The sequence below is a fragment of the Psammomys obesus genome, unplaced genomic scaffold, assembly GCF_907164565.1.
Source record: "Psammomys obesus unplaced genomic scaffold, mPsaObe1.curated_primary_1811, whole genome shotgun sequence".
Classification (NCBI taxonomy): Eukaryota; Metazoa; Chordata; class Mammalia; order Rodentia; family Muridae; genus Psammomys; species Psammomys obesus.
In genome coordinates, this window is record NW_026594377.1 from 4,548,549 (window position 1) to 4,564,741 (window position 16,193).

Genomic DNA, 16,193 nt, shown 5'->3' on the forward strand with positions numbered 1-16,193 from the left:
TATCTATCTATCTATCTATCTATCTATCTATCTATCTATCTATCTATAGTATGTACTGTTTCATAGCCAATTATACATCTACACACATATATATATATATACTTATGTATGTATATATTCTCTAAAAGATTTTGTATACTTATAAATATAATAGCGACTAACGATCATTGTTCTGCACCACAAACTGTATATAATTAAATGTGTAGTGTGCTTTTATGGGTGGAAGCATCTTAGATTTGTTGGAGGTAGCACTACTAGATTATATATGTCATATATTTTTTAATATGAGGAACGTACTACAAATGATGTCAAGACATCTATTTCATCACTGGGCAACAGGGACAATTTAATTTTCTATGTCATCTCATAAATCCATATATCTATATCTATATAGTCCATTATTATATTTAATATACAATACTTATATAGTTCATTATAAACCAAATAGCCATTGTGATATGTATGACATATAGCAACGTCAAATAAAATTTGCACAGGTTTCAGCAAAACATCTCACACAAACAGAATATGTGGAGTTAACATCGGTGATAGACTAACCATCATCTTAGTGCCATCATTATCTTTCTTTTAAAGGTTGAGTAGAGAAGAAAAATTTTAGAAAAAATATAGTGAACTTAGTAGCTGATTTTCATCAAAAGCTCAACCTATTAAAGACAATAATTCTAAAATAAAGACCTATTTCATTGGGACTAAAATGCTCCAAAGCTCTTCCTAGCTTTTCAGAGCTTTTCATTTGAATTTTGTGTCTCTGAAAGTCATATCAACAAGGACTTTGAACATAATGGAGAAACATTATGTTCCCTTGTAAAGTTTTACAGCCTACTTTTCCACTCCACCACCCCCAGTAATTAGAAATAGTTTATTGCAGGTCTTTAGTTAAATGCATTACACTGTCAATTAAATATCAAAAATAATGTGGAGTAATTATTTTTCACAGCATCAAAGCAATTAGCAATCTGGTGGTTTATGACATTTCAGGAATCAAAACAGCATGTTTCAGAGCTTTATGAAAGTAACACAAAGAAAGGTTACTTATGGACCGAGCAGCTATTGCTCTTGTGACAAATGTTTAAGTTACATGGATACAAACGAAGTAGACAAGAAAGTAACAAAAAAACTGCCATGAAAATTAAGTTGAAGGCAGGCAGCGAAATATATTTCTTATAGAGGCTGTGGACTAATATCAGTGAGTCATTTGTGGTCCAGAAGGGAAGGCTGAGAGAAACTGGAGAAGATGGTTTGACTGAGCAGCAAATTATTGGTTCTTGTTCGTTTCAAAACGCTGCCTGAGATTTTTTTTTAAAGAAATTCTGACTCATATAATAAGAAATACATGCATCAAAGTAGTTTGCTCTCTTCAGAAAGTAAACATTCCCATATTTTCAGTACACTCTGCCCCAGTTACTCATCAGTCATTAATTGCATTTCTTGAAGTGTGCTAAGTGTTAATGAAATGACCATTTTTATTCAGAAACAGTGAAATATCTATGACCAAACAGCTTAATCAATAATAAACAAATTTGTCAATTTATTTGCTGTTTATTTATTTGAAAAAAAATCAAGTTCTTAACTTTTAAATTTTTATACATTTTTATTTATAAATTATAAATAAATTTATGATTTAATATCATTTTAATACTTCTGAAATATAGAAATTATGTTTTCTCCCTCTTGCAATGTCCATTCTGTTTGCCTTTCTGAATAAGGATTGATTATCTTACCCAGGGTTCTCCTTCTTGCTTAGCTTCTTTAGGTGTACAGATTTTAGTATGATGACCCTATATTGTATGTCTACTATCCACTTATAAGTGAGTATATACCATGTGTGTCTCTCTGCTTTTGGGATACCTCATCCAGGATGATCTTTTCTAGTTCCCACCCTTTGCTTGCAAATTTCATGATTTTCTTCTTCTTAATTGCTGAGTAGTATTCCATTGTGTAAAATTACCACAATTTCTGTATCCATTCCTCCGTTGATGGACATCTGGGTTGTTTCCAGGTTCTGGCTATTACAAATAAAGCTGCTACAAACATGCTTGAGCAAATCTCCTTGTTGTGGACTTGAGCTTCTTTTGGATGTATGCCTAGTAGTGATATAGCTTGATCTTGAGGAATAACTATTCCTAATTGTCTGAGAAAGTGTCAGAATGATTTCTGAAGTGGTTGTACAAGTTTGGATTCCCACCAGCAATGGAGGAGGGTTCCCCTTTCTCCACAACTTCTCCAGCATGTGTTGTCTCGGGAGCTTTTGATCTTAGCCATTCTGATGGGTGTAAGGTGAAATCTCAGTGTCATTTTGATTTGCATCTCCCTGATGGCTAAGGACAAGGTAGCACTATTCCTATATTGATATACAAAGTGGTTGTGCAAGTTTACCTTCTCATTAGCAATGGAGCAGTGTTCTCCTTTCTTCACATCCTCTCCAGCATGCATTGTCACTTGAGTTTTTTATCTTAGCCATTTTGATGGATGTAAGGTGAAATCTCAGGATCGTTTTGATTTGCATTTCCCTGATTACTAAGGACATTGAACCTACCACAGAGGGCCTCTGAAAGACTCTACCCAGCAAGGTATGAAAGCAGATGCTGAGACTCATAGCCAAACTTTGGGCAGAGTGCAGGGAATCTTATGAAAAAAGGGAGAGATAGAAAGATTTGGAGAGGACAACAGAACCAAAAAAAAAAAAAATGTGGGCACAGGGGGCTTTTCTGAGACTGAAACTCCAACCAAGGCCCACACAAGGAGATAACCTAGAACTCCTGCACAGATGTAGCCCATAGAAGCTCAGTGTCCAAATGTTTTCCTAGTAATTGGAACAGAGATTGTCTCTGACATGAACTCAGTAGCTGGCTCTTTGATCACCTCCCACTGAGGGGGAGAGCCTCTTTACCAGGCCACAGAAGACAATGCAGCTGGTCCTGATAGGCTGGGATCAGATGGAAGGGGAAAAAGACCTCAGCTCTTAGTGGACTGGGAGAGGGACAAGGCAGGAAAAGAGGGAAAGGGGGTGGGATTGGGTGGGGATGAGAGAAGGGGCTACAGCTGGGATACAAAGTGAATAAATTGTAATTACTAAAAAAGAAATTAATAAAAAGGAAATATAGGGAGGGCGGGGCAAGATGGCGGCCCCGGGAGGACTCTCATTCTGAGCAGCTGCACAGCAGGATAGGCACAGTGACCACCAATCAGAACTCGCAGCAATAAAACACAAGTGATTGTGTTTCACAGGTGAGAGGATGCCCCACAGTGGGGTATTCAATCAGCTTTAACTCACCCTGCTAAACCACGGAAGAGATCCTGTTTCCGCCAGGCACTTGGTCGCCAGCCCAGAGCTACATGCCAGCGTGATCTGGTCACTGTCTCAGATTGAACTGTGGGCCCAGAACATCACAGACTGGATTTTCCAGTTGAGAAATAACCCCATGGAGCAGGAAATGATTGGGACCGACCTTAGGTCACCCAGACATCCCCTGGAAAAGACTCGGGTTCCTCAGGTGCTCCAGGAGCCAGCCAGGAGCCAGAGCCGGGGACCCAGGCTCCAGCACAGAGCCCTGCCTGCGAGCCTGATTTGCCGCCTAAGATAGAACTGTGGGCCCCAGGGCACCAGGGCACCAGAGCACCAGTGGACTGCGTTTCACGGTCAGGTGCAAACCCACAGGGAGAAAAACAGCTGGTCTGATCTCAGAGCACTCAGCCAACACCTCCACCCCGAAAAGGTCTCCGGAAAATTATCCAGTTTAAGCAAACCCTCAGGCTCCCAACGGCCAGAAAGGCAGAGCCACAGGCAGGCATCTGTGCCTGTGGGTTCAACTCGCCACCCCAGACAGAACAGTGGTCCCCAAAGCAAAGACTGGGTGTCTCTGGCAGGAGGAAACCCCCAGCAGAGGGGATCATCAGGTCTAACACTCAGGACACCCAGCACCAAAGACATTCTGGATTCACGCAGACTCTAGGCTCTAGCTTTCTAATGCAGGCAGGAGCACTGTGCTCAGCCGCCATTATTGAGTTCCACTAGGGCAATGGGACACACAGCTGCATCCTCAGACATACAAAAGCCAGACAGCCATTACAGCAGCCCTCAGATATTGTGCCAAGGATCAAACAGTTATCCCTAGCTACACTGACAAAACTGTGGGAATCCCTTGTCCTTCAAGAGGGCTGCACCCAAGCCTCTGGACCAGAGCAGTGCCTGCACCCGCCATCTCAGACAGGGACACATAGCTTCTGGTCCAGAGTGAGGCACTCAGCCTCCAGACCAGAGCAGTGCACACAGGTGCTAACTCAACCTAGCTGCACATTCTCTAGGCCCAGAGCAGAGCACTCAGCCTCTGGCCCAGAGACTTGCTGGGCGCACCGCTCACTTTCCCAGACAGAACTGTGTGCCCCAGGATAACAGACTGAGTTTCCCTGTTGGGAGAAAACCCCACAGCCAGGGAATCAGCAGGTTGTTCAAGAGGACTGTACCTGGAAATTTAGTGAGCAGCAGCACACTAAATTTATAACGAGAAACCCAGCAGTGGGGCAGCTGTCTTGAGAAATTCTATGGGTAAGAGGAGATCCCCCCCCCCTGCCTAACAAAGACCACAGCTACTACTCAGGGCTATAAACCTGAGGTGAGCAGTGGTAATTCCTGAGAAACACTGGCCATACAGTGACCATAACCAAAAAGCAGAGGAGGACTCCTTCAGGAAAAATCATCTTCTGGCCAAGGAGATTCTCCCTACCTCAGGACTCCAGGAAAAATAGAAACTAACAGCCAACACCTAAAACAGCCCAATGGGTGGAGGTCAGTGTAAAAGCTCAACCAACAAAAGACAGAGCAATATGGCATCTCCAGAACCCAGCCATCCAGGGGCAAACAGCCCTGGACAACGCATCATAATAGAAAATCAAGAAGATGACCTTACATCTATGCTGATGAAGAGGATTATAGAGTAAACAAATAAAATACGTAAAGAATTAGAGGAAAATAAAACCAAACAGATCATGGCTATCCACAAAGAAATGGAGGAAGTTAAAGACAAGCAGATTATGGCCATCCATGAAGAAATACAGAAAAATGCAGCCAAACAGTTTGTGGGAAAGTAGCCCTGGACACCCCAGCATAACAGAAATCCAAGAAGATGACCTAACAACTATGCTTATGAAGATGATAACAGAGGAAACAAATAAGATACATAAAGACATAGAGGAAGATAAACTCAAACAGAATATTGCCATCCATAAAGGAATAGAGGAAGCTGCAGCCAAACAGTTTATGGCCTTTAGAAAGGAAATGCTTAAAGCACTGAATGAAATAAAAGAAACAGAATTGAAGGAACTAAAAGAAAAACAGGAAAGTACAATCAGACAGGTGAAGGAAGTAAACAAAACAACTCAAGACCTGAAGATAGAATTGGAAAAATTAAACATAAATGGAGGAAATAATGGAGAGGAAGAATCTAGGGAAGAAAACTGGAACTACAGAGGTAAGCATAACCAACAGACTAGAAGAGATGGAAGAAAGAATCTCAGGGGTAGAAGATACAATGGAAGAAATCGATGTATATGTCAAAGAAAATGTTAAATCCAAAAAATTCCTGACACAGACCGTCCAAGAAATCCAAGACAATATGAAAAGACAAAACCTAAGAATAATAGGTATAGAGGAAAAAGAAGACTCCCTTCTACAAGGCCCAGAAAATATTTTCAACAAAATCATTGAAGAAAATTTTTCCAAGTTAAAGGAGTAGCCAATAAGAATACATGAGGCCTACAGAACACCCAACAATTTTGACCAGAAAAGAAAATCCTCCTACCACATAATAATCAAAATAGTAAGTATACAGAACAAAGAAAAAATACTAAAAGCTGCAAGGGAAAAAGGCCAAGTAACATATAATGGCAAACCTATTAGAACCACACCTGACTTTTCAACAGAGAGTATGAAAGCCAGAAGGGCCTGGAGAGATATCATGCAGACCCTAAGAGAACACAGATGTCAGCCCAGGCTACTATACCCTGCAAAACTCTCAGTCCTCATAGACAGAGAAAACAGGATATTTCATGACAAAAACAAATTCCAAAAATACCTACACACAAATCCAGCATTACAGAAGACACTGGAAGGGAAAATACAACCCAAGAAAATTAGCTTCTGTCAAGAAAACACAGGAAATAATTAACCTTACTACAGTAAAACAAAAAGCAACCAAGCACACAACCTTATGAACACAGCCAACATCAAAATCAAAGGATCTAACAGCCACTGGTCATTAATCTCTCTCAATATCAATGGACTCAACTCTCCAGTAAAAAGACACAGATTAACAGAATGGATACATAAACAAAACCCAGCAATCTGTTACATACAAGAAACACACCTAAGGCACAAAGATATACATTACCTGAGGGTAAAAGGTTGGAAGACGACTTTCCAAGCAAATGGACCCAAGAAACAAGCAGGAGTAGCCATTCTCATATCTGATAAAATAGACTTTCAACCAAAATTAATAAAAAGAGACAGGGAAGGACACTTCATACTCAACAAGGGAAAATTTCAACAAGAAGACATCACAATCCTGAACATCTATGGGCCCAATACAAAGGCACCCACAGTTGTAAAAGAAACATTGATAAAATTTAAACCACATATAGCTCCCCACACATTAATAGAGGTAGACTTCAACACCACACTGTCAACAAAGGATAGGTCAACAAAACAGAAATTAAAAAAAGAAACAATTTCTCTGACAGAGGTCATGAATCAAATGGACCTAACAGACATTTACAGAACTTTACACCCAAACACAAAAGAATTTACCTTCTTCTCAGCACCTCATGGAACCTTCTCCAAAATAGATCATATAGTTGGTCACAAAACAAGCCTCAACAGATACAAGAAGATTGAAATAATCCATTGTATCTTGTCTGATCACCATGGAATAAAGCTGTGCTTCAACAACAACAGAAACAGCAAAAAGCCTACACATACATGGAAACTGAACAACTTGTTACTAAATGACAGCTGGGTCAGGGAAGAAATAAAGAAAGAAATTAAAGTCTTTCTAGAACTCAATGAAAATGAAGACACAACATACCCAAACTTGTGGGACAGAATGAAAACAGTGCTAAGAGGAAAGTTCATAGCACTAAGTGCCTTCAAGAAGAAATTCGAGACAGCTCATTCAAGCAACTTAACAGCCCACTTAAAAACCCTAGAAAAAGAAGAAGCAGACACACCAAAAAGGAGTAGACAGCTGGAAATAATCAAACTCAGGTTTGAAATCAATGAATTAGAAACAAATAAAACAATTCAAAGAATCAATGAAACTAAGAGCTGGTTCTTTGAGAAAATCAACAAGATCGACAAACCCTTAGCCAAGCTAACTAAAAGGCAGAAAGACACCACCCAAATCAACAAAATCAGAAATGAAAAGGGAGACATAACTACAGACACTGAGGAAATCCAAACAATTATTAGGACTTATTTCAAAAGTCTATATGCCACAAAATTTGAAAATCTAAATGAAATGGACAATTTTCTGGATCGATTTGACTTACCAAAGCTGAATCAGGACCAGGTAAATCAATTAAATAGTCCTATATCCCCCAAAGAAATAGAAGCAATCATCAAAAGTCTCCCATCCAAAAAAAGCCCAGGACCAAATGGCTTCAGCGCAGAATTCTACCAGACCTTCAAAGAAGAGCTAATTCCAATTCTCTTCAAACTATTCTACAAAATAGAAACAGAAGGAACATTACCAAACTCATTCTATGAAGCCACAGTCACCTTGGTACCTAAACCTCACAAAGACTCAACAAAGAAAGAGAATTTCAGGCCAATCTTCCTTATGAACATTGATGCAAAAATACTTAACAAAATACTTGCAAACCGGATCCAAGAACACATCAAAGATATTATCCACTATGACCAAGTAGGCTTCATCCCAGGTCTGCAGGGGTGGTTCAATATACAGAAATCCATCAATGTGATCCACCATATTAACAAACTGAAAGAAAAATCCACATGATAATCTCCCTAGATGCTGAAAAAGCATTGGAGAAAATCCAACATCCATTCATGTGTAAAGTATTGGAGAGATCAGGGATACAAGGCACATATCTAAACATAGTAAAGGTGATATACAGCAAGCCTATAGCCAACATCAAACTGAATGGAGAGAAACTTAAATCAATCCCACTGAAATCAGGAACAAGACAAGGCTACCCACTCTCTCCATATCTCTTCAACATAGTGCTGGAAGTCCTTGCTAGAGCAATAAGAGAGTTGAAGGAAATCAAGGGGATACAGATGGGAAAGGAAGAAGTCAAATTATCACTATTTGCAGATGATATGATAGTATACATGAGTGACCCCAAAAACTCTACCAGGGAACTCCTCCAGCTGATAAACACCTTCAGCAAAGTGGCCGGATACAAAATTAACTCATAAAAATCAGTAGCCCTCCTGTACACAAAAGACAAAAGGGCTGAGAAAGAAATCAGAGAAACAACACCCTTCACAATAGCCACAAATGACATAAAGCACCTTGGTGTAACCATAACCAAGCAAGACAAAGATTTGTATGAAAAAAATTTCAAGTCTCTGAAGAAAGAATTAGATCCCATTCTTATGGCTTGGCAGGATTAACATAGTAAAAATGGCCATCTTACCAAAAGCAATCTACAGATTTAATGGAATTCCCATCAAATTGCCAACACAATTCTTTACAGACCTGGAAAGAAAAATTCTCAACTTCGTATGGAATAACAAGAAACCGAGAATTGCTAAAACAATCCTCTACAATAAAAGATCTTCTGGAGGTATCTCCATCCCTGATCTCAAGCTGTACTATAGAGCAACAGTTATAAAAACTGAATGGTACTGGCATAATAACAGAATGGTGGATCAATGGAACCGAACAGAGGACCCAGAAATAAACCCACACACTTATGGACACCTGATTTTTGACAAATATGCCAAAACCATACAATGGAAAAAAGATAGCATCTTCAACAAATGGTGCTGTTCCAACTGGATGTCTATATGTAGAAAAATGAAAATAGATCCATACTTATCACCCTGCACAAAACTGAAGTCCAAGTGGATCAAAGACCTCAACATAAAATCAGACACATTAAATCGGCTAAAAAAAAACAGTTGGGAATACCCTAGAATTCATTGGTACCGTAGAATACTTACTGAACAGAACACCAACAGCAAGGCCCTAAGAGCAACAATCAATAAATGGGACCTCATGAATTTGAAAAGCTTCTGTTAAGCAAAGGACACCGTCATCATAACAAAGCAACTCCCTACAGATTGGGAAAGAATCATCACCAACCCTTTATCTGACAGAGGACTCATATCCAGTATATATAAAGAAGTAAACAAGCTGAAAAGCAATAAACCAAGTAATCCACTTAAAAAATGGGGAACAGAGCTAAACAGAGAATTCTCTGTAGAGGAATATCGAAAGGCAGAGAAGCACTTAAAGAAATGCTCAACCTCATTAGCCATTAGGAAAATGCAAATGAAAACAACCCTGAGATTTCACCTTACACCCATCAGAATAGCCAAGATCAAAAACTCAAGTGACAACACATGCTGGAGAGGTTTTGGAGAAAAGGGAACCCTTCTCCACTGCTGGTGGGAATGTAATCTTGTACAACCACTCTGGAAAGCAATCTGGCACTTTCTCAGACAACTAGGAATAGTGCTTCCTCAAGATCCAGCCATACCACTCCTAGGCATATATCCAAAAGAGGCTCAAGTACAGAAAAAGGACATTTGCTCAACCATGTTTGTAGCAGCTTTATTTGTAATAGAAGCTGGAAACAACCCAGAATCCCCTCAACTGAAGAATGGATGCAGAAACTGTGGTACATCTATACAATGGAATATTACTCAGCAATGAAAAATAAGGAAATCATGAAATTTGCAGGTAAATGGTGGGACCTGAAAAGGATCATCCGGAGTGAGTTGTCCCAGAAGCAAAAAGACACACATGGTATATACTCACTCATATAAACATACAACATAGAATAAACCCACTAAAATCTGTACATCTAAACAAACTAAGCAAAAGAGAGGACCTTAACTAAAATGTTCAATCCCCATCCTGAAAGGCAAAGAGTATGGACATCAGAAGAAAAAGAAAACAGGAAAGAACCTAGGAACCTGCTACAGAGGGCCTCTGAAAGCCAGAATAAAACAGGAAACAACCTTGGAACCTGCCACAGAGGGCCTCTGAAAGCCTCTGCGGTGCAGACTGTCAAATGCTGAGCAGATGCTGAGCCTGATGGCCAACTGATGGGCAGAGTGAATGGAATTTTATGTAAGAAGTGGGGAATAGTAAGAGCTGGAGAGGACAGGAACTCCACAAGGAGAGCAACAGAACAAGATAATTTGAACACAGGGAGGTTCCCAGAGACTCATACTCCAACCAAGGACTATCCGTGGAGATAACCTAGAACACTGACAATGCAGCCACTTCTGATGCAAACTGATAGACTAAGATCAGAAGGAAGGAGAGAGGACCTCTCCTATTAGTTGACTTGGGGAGGGGCATACAGGCAGAAAGGGGAGGAAGGGTGGGATTGAGAGGGGAGGAGGTAGGGGCTTATGGGGGGGGATACAAAATGAGTAAAGTGTAATTTAAAAAAAAAAAAGAAATATAGAATTCATACCTAATAAAAAGTATAACAACATTGTCCACAAAGTTACGTTACTATTTGTTTCTATTATGGAGTGTGTTTGTAAACTCACCTGACTTCTTATTTCCTACTCAGATTCTGAGATGGAATAACTTCATTTGTTGTGGCTTCAATCATAGTTGTGGTTCTACTCCTTATTCAGTTCTCATTTATTGTCAAATATTTATTGAACCTCTACTATGTGGTGGGTTTTGAAGGGTTCAAAGAAGGGTTCACAAGAAGACTACATCCATCTTTTATTTGAGTTGTGTTTTGGCCAAAATTAATTCTGGAGAATCTTTCTGGTCTCTACGTTGGAAGATTTTCCTAAGGCAAGCAACTTACAAGTCTTACCTGAAATTGGTTTATAAAAATTATATTTTCTGATCTATTTAAACTATGAACATTTTGGCTATACCTGCTAAAACAGTTAATATACTACAAGGTCAGCTGTATTCTTTTTTTTTTTCTTTTTCTTTTTTCCTTTTTTTTTTTTAATTTGGCTACAGGTAATAGTGACGATCCTAATTTTGGAATGATTATGCTAAGTAATTTCAAAAGCAGAATTACATACTGTATATACATAATGTATTACTAGCCATTTAATTTTTCTGGGTTCTGCTCTAACATGAGCAAACAGAAAAGTCAACATTATCCATGATAGCAGACTAGAAAGCTCACAGAATCTCAGGGTTACTAAGAATGAATGTTAAATCTGTGAAATGCCAGAGGACAGAAATGCTGAGGCTTTGGGAAGGTCTTTATTATATGAAGGAAGAATGCTCATGACTAGAAAGAAGTCTGTGATGGTTCATAATGCTGCTCTTTTGTATCTCCATCACGGAAACTAGATATTACCTCATGGTTTGTCCTGTACACGATGCACCTGGGGACTCTGCGTGATCTGATGGGGGAATTCTGTCTCTAGAGAACCTTGTGAGAAACACAGTAGAGCAAGTACATATTGAAAAGAAAGAAAGGAGAAGAAACAGTCCTTGTAGGTGAGGAACTATCACAACTGCACGGAACAAAACAGGATTTACTGTTATTTTAAAATGTTCGGATGTTGCATCAGACTTCAAACAACTTTCTTCAACATTAAATTTAAAACAGTGATTCTAGAAATATCATAGGTAAATTGAGAGCATTGACAGGTATTAGAAACTGATTTGTGAGCCTGTGCCATCTTCCATTCTTCCTATGCAGTTCTGGAGCACATATTGAGTCCTTAGATATAAGAATGTACTGCCAGTCAGAAGTGGAAGCAAATTATCAACATTTGTAATTAACCCTAAAGCACTTTAAACTGTAAGCATCATTACTGATATATCAGAATGGGAAAGTGATCATTAAGCATCCGTGTTAATTATGATTTACCCATTGAACTAAGTTAATATGAGATGCAGCAAGAGCAACTTATATAATGATCACGGGAAATTGGGATTTAACTGAGCTTAATTTTTAATATGCCACTTCAAGCAGACATTTAATTTAATAAATGGGAGAATGGTGCATTCTCAGTGGGTTAAATTGACAACAAATTAAAATTAAGAAAAAAAGACAAGGCAATTGAGTGTTATCTTATGAAGAACAATGTACTTTTAATTTACAAAACATTTACTGAGCACTTTCTTTATGCCAGAAACTTTTCTTGGAATCGTGATACAGAAATAGAAGATCGCCAGGGTTTAGCATAAAGTGAGGAACAGATGAGTTTAGCTACCCTCATAAAACAGTTCAGGAGAGCACTGAATACTCTGCAAACTTTAAAGAAGACATTTAAAGTAGCATTAAGTGAAAGGGAAGGTAGCGTTGAGGAGACCCTTTCAGGAAACAAGTTGACTAGTGATTACATGCAAACTAAAATCATTATCCTAAATTTTTCCATCCCTACATTTGACCTCTACTCAACTCTGCTGAGACACAAAGCATGCTGCAACCTACTCATATGGCACAGAGCTCTGTGTGAAAGAGATACTCTACGTTAAACAACATATGTGTGGTATATCTGTACAACCTAGCCTGCAACCTTGTCTCCCCTTACATTACTCCAGTATAATGAAGGTGAAACTCTGTTTCTTTTAGAAAAACACAGTTGACTGCAGCTATACACACCTCACTTTATCAATTACTTCCTTCCATAAATTTTCTCATTTTGTGTCCTTTTCACTAGAGTACAGTTCTGGCTTATCTAAATGTTCCCTGTTTTCACTACGTGTCTCTAATAGATAGTACCCTTTATCTTTGAATTTGAGAATTGGTCATGGCCTTTGTCTAAGAATTTGAAGAGATTTTTTTCAATTTAAGTTTTATGAGATTTGATTTTATTGCTTAGCATGTATGTGTATGTATATGCATATTTAAAAAGTCACTCTCTGGATAGGAAACAATAGCACAATGCTTTAACTTATACCAACCTGCTTCACTAAGATAGAATGTAGACAGCAACAGAAATTTCTTGAGAAATGGAACAACAAAAACAGTAATCAAATGTAGAGAAAATCTGATCATGGAAAACAAAAACTCAGTACATCTCCAGTACAACTCCTACAAACTAGGTGAACATTGTAGAAGAGGAGGAAGAAAGATTTTAAGAGCTACAGGACCAGCTTTTCTGTTCACATTAAGTAGAGATAACAGGGTACAACTCAACAATGTGGCTGCCTGAACAGGACTCAAACAAGGACAACCCCAATACATATGCTATGCTGAAAGTCCATCCTTACCACTGCATGAAGAAATACCGGCAACTAAGGACTTCTGGAATAGAGAGAATTAGTTGTCCCCAAAGATAAGCCACCTAATTGATTATTCAATTTCATGTGGTCAGCTCTGAAATCATATACATACAAGCAACATGGAATGACTCAGCAGGCTGTATTTATATATTTATATGTTTACATATATGTAACAATAATAAAAAAGGGCATATTGGAGAGGAAGTGAGGGAAAGATACATGGAAGGACTAAGAAAGAGGAAAAGAAATGGGAAATAAGGCAATTATATTTTAATTTCAAAACATGAAAATACATTTAATAAAAAAATAAATGGAGAAGAAAAACAGCAGCAAAAACTGAGGAAGAATTTTAACATATTTAACATGTAGATGACTAGAAGTAGGAAAATGGTGATAGAGTTGATGAAATACAAAGCATATGGTTACAGTACACTAGTCATTTGCTTTCTTATATGCCCGGATATGCCACCAGTGAGCAACTGGTGAAATTGAAAAAAACATACCAAATTTATTCACGGCAAAATATGTAGACATCAATCTAACAAAATATTTGTAAGACTTACATGGAAAGTGTAAAACTCACAAGACCAATCAAAACACAACACAAAACAAACAAAACCCCTCTAAACAATATCAATGATAATGTACTTTCATGACTCAAAGGCTTAGTGTTGTTAATATGTCAGATCTTTCCAATTTGTGCTATGGATTCAATGCAATTCCAAAACAAATACAGGTAAGTAATTGTGTGGATACTGACAAATGTATTAAAATTTATGCAGAAAGCCAAAGTTCCTAAGAAAGACAACCCAGTACCAAACGATAACAAAATCACAGGATGAAGTTTCTACTTTTAAAACAGTATACATTTAGAGTACACAAGACAGTTTGTTAAAAAATAATAAGCCAATCACATACTAAACAGTAGGACAAAATAGAAGGCCCTTAAGGAAGGCGTGGTGGCTCACCTTTTAATCCCAGCGTTCGGGAAGCAAAGGGAGACAGATCTCTGTGAGTTTGAGGACAGCCTGGTCTACAAAATGATTCCAGGACAGCCAGGGCTATAAAAAAATGCTGTCTCAAAAACCAATAAAGAAACAAAGGAAGGAAGAAAACACAAAAGAAAGAAAGAAATTGAGGGTCCATAAAAAGTCAGCCCATCTTTGAGCAAGGAGCAAAGGAAACACAACAGAAAAATAGCATTCTTTTCTTAAAATGGTTCCAGACCAACTGAGCATCACATATTAAAAAACAAAACAAAAAACACTTTAGAGATAAAGCTTAAGGCTTACATTTTTAAAAATAAAATTTAATTCAAAATGGATCATAGAAGTAAATGTCCAAGCAAAACCATTAAACTTCAATAAGAAAACAGAAAACAATGAGAATAACCTTGTGTGACCCTGTATTAACTGGAAAATTAAAGTCATTCTATATGAAAGAAAAACAGTTAATAAGTTTGAATTTATTAAAATTATAAGTTTCGGCTCTATGAAAGACTCATGAAATCGTGAAAAGAAAAGCTAAAGAGTGGGAGAACATTTTTACAAAATGCATATGAGTTTGGACTAGTACCCTAAACACAGAGACCATTATTAAACCTGAAATAAAAGAGCAAATGATAAAAACAGAAATACCAATAAAGAAGCCATGATATGCTATATAAACTAAGTAACAATCAGATACCAATGTAGACTAATTAAAACTGTCAGTTCCTAAAATGGGTGATAACAAGGGCTAAAACCAGATGTACTACAAGAGACTCCTTCTCATTTTTAAAATGTTTTGCTGTTATTCATTTATTTAGTATGTGTGGCTGGGAAGGGTGTGAAGACTTCAGAAGGCAGCTTGAAGGGCATTGTACTTTCTTTCTACCATGTGGGGTCTGGGCTGGAACTCAGGCTTGATGGCAAGTGCCTGTACCTGGTGTGCCACCTCATAGGCCCCAGAAGTCGTGGTTCTTACCTTTTGCCCATATTTTGTCTGCAACGACAATCATAGTTACACTATGCAAACCCAGCCATTGTATTCATAGCTGTTTATTCAACTGATTTTGAAATTTATGTGGCCCAAAGATCTACATGCAAATATTATTATAGATGATAATACACAAATCTAATCACCAAAATTAGAAGTGGCAAAGATATCCATTAATAGGTGAATGACTGAACAAGTGGCAGTAGGCTCATATAACAGCATAGTGTCCCTAAATAAACAGAAATGAATTAGTCCTAAAAAGGTATGCGTGCTTATTGTATGCATGTTGCTGCTAAAGAAGCCTCTGTTTGTATTGAATATAATGCTCCAGGAAGGTCAGGCTTATAGCAACAATGGCACAGTCACTGGTCAGGCAATGAAACTGTTCTATCTGACACTATATTATTGGATGTTATAATCTACACTATGACACTCTCTGGAGTTTCAGAACTCAGTTTTAAATTTAACATATGCAAATTAACACATTTGCTAGGTTACCAATCTTGGGACAAAAAGCAGGCTGAAAAAATATGAGCTGATAATATTATAAATGTACAGAAAATGGCTAATTAAGGAATGTGAGAGAAAATTGACTTAAGTAGATTGAGAAATGAGCTGAGCCTGTAAGGTTAGAGGAAATGGAATTATATGTGAATAGTGTGCTTCAGTCTACACAGATGTTTTCTATGGAAATGTGGGAGTCACAATACTACAATTTCAATGTATAGTAGAACTGAATATTTAAGTAAATGTTTGATAGTAAGAACCACACTTTCCAGT

The 16,193-nt window shown here is 38.0% G+C and overlaps 1 protein-coding gene across 2 annotated transcripts in view; it reads right to left on the minus strand.

The window, feature by feature from the left end:
- The window catches only part of Marchf1 (membrane associated ring-CH-type finger 1), a 524,397-nt gene that overhangs the window by 343,807 nt on the left and 164,397 nt on the right, over window positions 1–16,193 (minus strand). The window lies entirely within an intron of this gene.